Here is a 6,000-nt window from a genome sequence, read left to right as displayed (position 1 = left end):
ACAGAAAGACAAACCAACACATAAAACATATAACATGGGGAGCGGTAGACAAGATGGGGAGAGAGGGGGAAGGAAACAAACACAACATTTGAGAGCAGGGACATCGAGAGATCTGTGGGAGGGAGAGGGCTTTGGGGGGGTTTGGGGGGGAGGCATGGGAAGGGGGGGGGTGGGAGAGGTATAAAACATATAGACACTACAAGGACTTCCAGGAAAGAAGTTGGAATTTCAAACAAAGTGGATCTGGGGTGAATTAGCGGGGGTAGAAAAGATCAAGGTTTTGGATGGGGGAAGATAAGAGATGGTGGTGAACTTAGCCAGTGATTGGCATCGTACAAGGCGGTGACGATGCAGAATATGCCTTTCGTTTGAATATGAGCACCTCGGTGACAAATGACTTCAAGGTAAATGCAATTTTGTGACATCATGAGCATCATGATGATGGCATCATGAGACTATTACTTATTCAGGAACCGGATGTTCAGGCTTGACATTCGACTTAAGGTAATAAGGAATATGGAATTCATCCAGTGATAGGGTGCCAGCACATATGAAACGAAAGAAAATGGTGTTCAGGAGGCAGCAGAAGCACTTTGAGATGCTAGAATTGCTTGCAAGTGTGGGAGGACAAGGTGCTGAGGGTCACAGCATGTGCAACGAATAATTCTGAATTTGTAGCGATTTTGTGCAGCTATATTCATGTGATGCAGAAATAGATGACATAAAGCCACCCACGTGACCAGGATAGGATGTACCCAGTAAAGTGGGTAAAAATCACATAAAGTACCCAAAACACCAAGTTGCCTTTCAGTTGTTTTTAGGCACCTGGTGACTCGATGCGAATAAATCATAAAGTGTACCAATCCGGGGTTATGTCAGCAATATTGGTGTGATTGGTGGAATAAGTCCTGGTTATTCAAGAATTAAGAAGTTATTGTGAGGAGAAATGTTCACTTTAGGGCAAATATATTTATTTATATTTATAAATAACTAGCTGAATGCACCCGGCGTTGCCCGGGTTCTTTTTGAATGAATTTAATCTTCTGTACATCGTTCTGACGCGAGCCCAGTATCAGTTAGTGCTCAACGATTCCTTGTTCATTCTTCTGTCGGGCCCCGCGAGAGAGAATTTTGAAAGCATGTGTTGCAATCAGTCAGATATTCCTATTAAGTGCATAAGTTGTACTTCAAGAGAATTAAGAAAGAGGAAGAAAATTTATTGCGCAAAATGTATAAATATTGTATGTACAATGTTTTAAACAATAACAAAAAAACCAATAAAATTAATAACAACAAAATAATTGGAATGGTAAGTCAGTTGGCATGAGTGGAATTCTTGGGATTAGCATGTCCTCGCCTCGTGCAGACACCCAGTAAGAATCGTCGCTTCTATCACATTATTCATCAGTTTTTTTACTGCCAGCCTCGTTCCATTGCATAGTCTCGGGGCGTCTAGATTTCGCAGCAGCATTATCGGTGCCCCTTCTTTCAATATCAAGTTGTGAGCAGGCATTCCTGGTGGTGCTAATGAGTTCAGGAATTCAGTTGGGTAGTGTACGGCCTCGTTTTGGTCCACAACACTGTCCATCGATTTGTAGGTTCTGAAATCTCCTGGAAGTGTTTGCAACACCTTTGTCATTGATTTGGTCCACAAAGTCGTTTTTGGGTGCCAGAATCGCCCTTTCGCAAATACACTGATGGTTTCTGAAATTGTTTGCCAAGTTGGGATAAACTTTTTCTATTAGCTGTACTGGTGCTTGAACAACTGTTGCGCTTCCTTCCGGTACTGTTATTTGACCCTCGGCATTTTGCGGTACCTGTCCGTTTCCAATTCTGAGTAGTGTGTTTGAGAAATGTTCCGCCTGAATGTCGCCGTGCAAATGCTCCCTCATATTCTTTGTCAGTCTTAGTCTGTTGACATTCTGCCATAGCTTTGAAGATTTGAGACATGCATTCAGTTCATCGGCTGGTGTACCTTTTGGGATGACAGGTAAAGTTTGTCGAAAATCTCCAGACAAAGCATGGTGACGCCTCCCATGAGCCTGTTGTTGCTTCTTAAATCTCGCAGGGTACGATCAACTGCCTCCAGTGCGTTTTTGTGCGACATGGTGCACTCATCCCAGACAATTAGCTTGCACAACTTCAGCACCTCTGCCTGTCCAGTTCCCATGCTTTTTTTTTTTTTTTTTTTTTTCGTTTTGTATACAAGATCGAGGCTCGTGAAAGAGCTAACATACTTATGCTTATGTTGCATACTGGCGTTTCTGTCCTTGTGAGATCAAGTGGCAGCTTGAAAGTGGAGTGGGCCATTCTACCACCCTTGAGCAGTGTTGCTGCAATTCCAGATGAAGCTACTGCAACTGCAATTGCGTCCATGCTTCTGACCTTTGCCAAAAGGAGGTTGATTAGAAAAGTCTTGCCAGTTCCACCAGGAGCATCTAGAAATATCAGCCTTCCCTCTTCCATCATGATGCTATGGCCAATTTGATCGTATGCATTTTTTTTGCTCATTCGTTAGCATGGGCACATTTGCGTTTAAGAACATGGTCAAGCCTTCACAATCATAGGCTTTTCCTCTTAGAACTTCTTTACTGAGATTGTTTGTGTTAGTCCTCTTTGGATTTGGCAATCCAAACTGCTGCAGGTCTTTTCCGGTCATGTTTAGAACAATGTCTTCGACTAAACTCAGTTCTTGCTCGTACATGTCTTGTGTGCATGCCAATACCATGTTGTTTGTTGCTAGTCTGGCCCTATGTAGTATGTCTTCAGTCAGGCTGTCTTTGTGCATTTGTAGGAGCTGCATGGGATTAGATGGACTGCATGTGGCCACAACTGTTGCAAACAGACCTCTCAGCTTGGCTGGTGCTTTGGCTAAGGCTGCCTCTTCCATTGTATTGTTCCAGTGGTCATCATTTTCCAACAGCCCTCTTTTGTTACACGCTTCTTGGAAAGTTCTACATGCTGTTCCATTGACCGTTTTCAAGTAGGCGAAAGACGTAGGACCCTTGACATTGTGTAGTATGAGGCGTAGGTAGAAGCACTCTGTGTTGTTAGGGTGTATAGTGTATACTCGCCCAAGAGCGTCTGCAGCCCTTATGTCTGGATGACCTTCAACTGACCTCCCCTGTTTTCGTCTCTGGAATGTTTTTCTACCCTCTTGCCACGTGTAATACTGAGGAATTTCTGAATACAGCAAGCTCTTGGCAAATTCATCGCTCTGACACAGAAGGAAGAAGGCCGTCAATTTTGTTCTTGGTCTGCTTTGGGCACGTTGAATGGCATTCTCTTCCATGAAATAAATGCGCTCACCATTCTCCAGATGTACATCCAGGTGCGTGACACTGGGATAACGCTCATGTATAGGAAAGCTGAATATTCTCCAGAAAGCTTCATTCGTGCTCCAGTTTTGTGTGATTTGTCCAGTTTTGATTTGTCCAGTGTGTGAAATGTCCAGTTTGGTATTGTGTGATTTCATCGATAGGCTGTTTTTCTGCTGCTCTCTGTGGCTGTCTTTGAGCTCCCTGTACTGTGAACACCGCCTAATCACTGCCCTTGTTAATATATTTACATACATATTTGGTTGCTTTCACGGAATTGCAGTACTCCACATTTATGTGCACATTGATTATCCTTGATAGTACAGGACAGTACGGCACCACCCATTTATTGTCAATCTCAATTACTTGTGCGCCAACCGTTGTATTCGCTGTGTCACCTCCCTTGCCTTTCGCACATCTTCTATACATTGGATAGCCGTCATCGCCAGTCTGTGTTTCGTCAATGAGCTGCCTGGGGAATCTCTTTGAGCATTTGCCATCTTTCATGCACGGCGATTGCATGTTGAATGTGCCACATGGACCATGAATCATATGCCTGGCAATTATCTGGTGCAAATTCGGGTTATCTTCGTTGCAAGGTATTTCAGAACTTATGACATCATCTATCTGATCGGGCTTAATTTTATCCACCAACCAAAGCAGCAAGTGGACGTGTGGCAGGCCTTGCTTTTGCCATTCAACAGAGTACATGTAACACCTTCGCTGCTCGAGTATCTCTCCTTTCATGAGTAAGTGCAGAAGCATTTTCTTTTTCTGAATGAACACCCTAGCCACCAAGTCATGCCTTTCATGTGCTGCCTGTCCCTGCTTTAATGCGGTTGTTATCTCAGGCCACTGTGGATTGCAAGTGAACATAATGAACAGATCGGGACGACCATAATTGCAGACATATGTAAGGGCATCTCGAGCGTATTCTTGCATGTATCTTGGTCCCCCAGTGTATGATGAGGGCAATATAGCATTCTTCCTATGTTGGTGACGTCGCCATCGTTTTGTACCGCGTCTCTCAAGTGAACATAGTTTTCAACTCGGAGCTTTTTCTGATTCCGCCTGATGAACAGTAGTCTCTCAGATTCTATCTACACATACATATCGACAGCGAACATACTAATAAGTTGACGGTAGAGCAGTAGTGGGTTGCCAGCTTGAGTTTCCATTAGCCTGTCTTGAATGTAGGCAAGTCCAGAAGTCTTGAATGTAGGCAAGACTTCTGGACTTGTTGGTGCATTGTATCTACGTTCGTAAAAGTCCATAGCTGAAATCTTTTTTCCATCAGTCTTCGTGATGCTGAAGTTATATCCGTCTTCGCCTCTCGCAAACATCAATGGGTACTGCAGGGCATCGTAGGCTCTATGCGTTTCGCTTATTCTTTTCAACGTGTTATCTGACATGCAGTATAATGTCTCGTTTTTCGAATTGTTGGCCCACAATAACCACAGCGACTTCTGGACTTGTTGGCGCATTTTATAGACGTTCGTGTTCCCCTGAAGGCTTTTGGTCAGCATGGATAACGACTCTTCTTTCTGGAGGGTCACCGACATTTTCCAAGGCAGCTTTGAAGTCTGTACGTATGCATTCTCTCTGTGTAGCATTTCTTGTATCTGAATGACATTTTGAAAGTCCAAGCCCTGAATGTTGGTGCACCTGGTCTGTGCTTGTTGGGTTGCGTCAGCTATGAAATAAATCGGGAGGAATTGAGATGTTTCTTCAGGCAGTGGCAGCAGGGAGCCAGCGATATGGTAGACCTGTCCAACAACTTTGAATGTAGGCATGAATCCTCTTTCTTTGATCTCCTCTGCCCCGCCCCAAAGCTGGTCATGCAGAAGGCCATGTTGTAGCTTCTGATGTCTTTTAGGAACGCTTTTGATGCAGGTGTGTTCTATGTTAACAAAGTGGCCAATGGTTCCGGAGGAAATCTGATTGTAGGTAAGTTGATTTTGCCATTTGCACAGCACATTCCAGGAGTTTCATTTTTCCACTTCTTAGCCCCGCATTTATTGCATACAACAGACATTGATCCAATTTGTACTTGATGATCTGACTCATAAGATATGGAAGGGTGGTAGTTGAATGCACTTTTTTTCTTTCTACGCCAAATATCAGCCAATTGGGCATGCCGTGATCTGACTTGAGCCAATCTTGTCTGTCTCTGTTCTGGAGTTTCTTGACTTCTCTGAGACTCTGTTCGAAGCCTTTGTTCAGCCAATCTTGCTTGCACCTGTGCTGGAGTTTCTTGACTTCTCTGAGACTCTGTTCAAAGCCTTTGTACAGCCAATCTTGCTTGCGCCTGTGCTGGAGTTTCTTGACTTCTCTGAGACTCTGTTCGAAGCCTTTGTACAGCCAATCTTGCTTGCGCCGGTGCTGGAGTTTCTTGAATTATCTGAGGCTCTGTTCGAAGCCTTTGTTCAGCCAATCTTGCTTGCACCTGTGCTGGAGTCTCTTGAGATCTGAGAGACCTTGTCCTCCGCCTTTGTTCCGCCAATCGTGCTTCTGTCTGTGCAGGAGTTTCTTGACTTCTTCGATCAGCATGCCCTGAGCGATCTCTATCCAATCGTTGAAGATGTTGTTCTTCTGATTCTGCCTCCCTTCGCTCTCTGCTTATTGTAGCACCTGAGGACCTTCTTCCCAGTTTGCTTCTTAGCTTCGGCATGGTTGAATGTAA

The 6,000-nt window shown here is 44.2% G+C and overlaps 1 pseudogene; it reads right to left on the bottom strand.

The window, feature by feature from the left end:
- Positions 1-2,473: 2,473 nt before the first annotated feature.
- LOC144890836 (uncharacterized) lies at positions 2,474-4,930 on the bottom strand (annotated as a pseudogene).
- Between the last annotated feature and the right edge of the window lie 1,070 nt (positions 4,931-6,000).

Source organism: Myxine glutinosa, chromosome 2, assembly GCF_964187855.1.
Source record: "Myxine glutinosa chromosome 2, kmMyxGlut1.1, whole genome shotgun sequence".
In the NCBI taxonomy this organism is placed as follows: Eukaryota; Metazoa; Chordata; class Myxini; order Myxiniformes; family Myxinidae; genus Myxine; species Myxine glutinosa.
The sequence above is the reverse complement of the archived record's forward strand: the minus strand, read 5'-3'. Positions and strand labels throughout refer to the sequence as shown.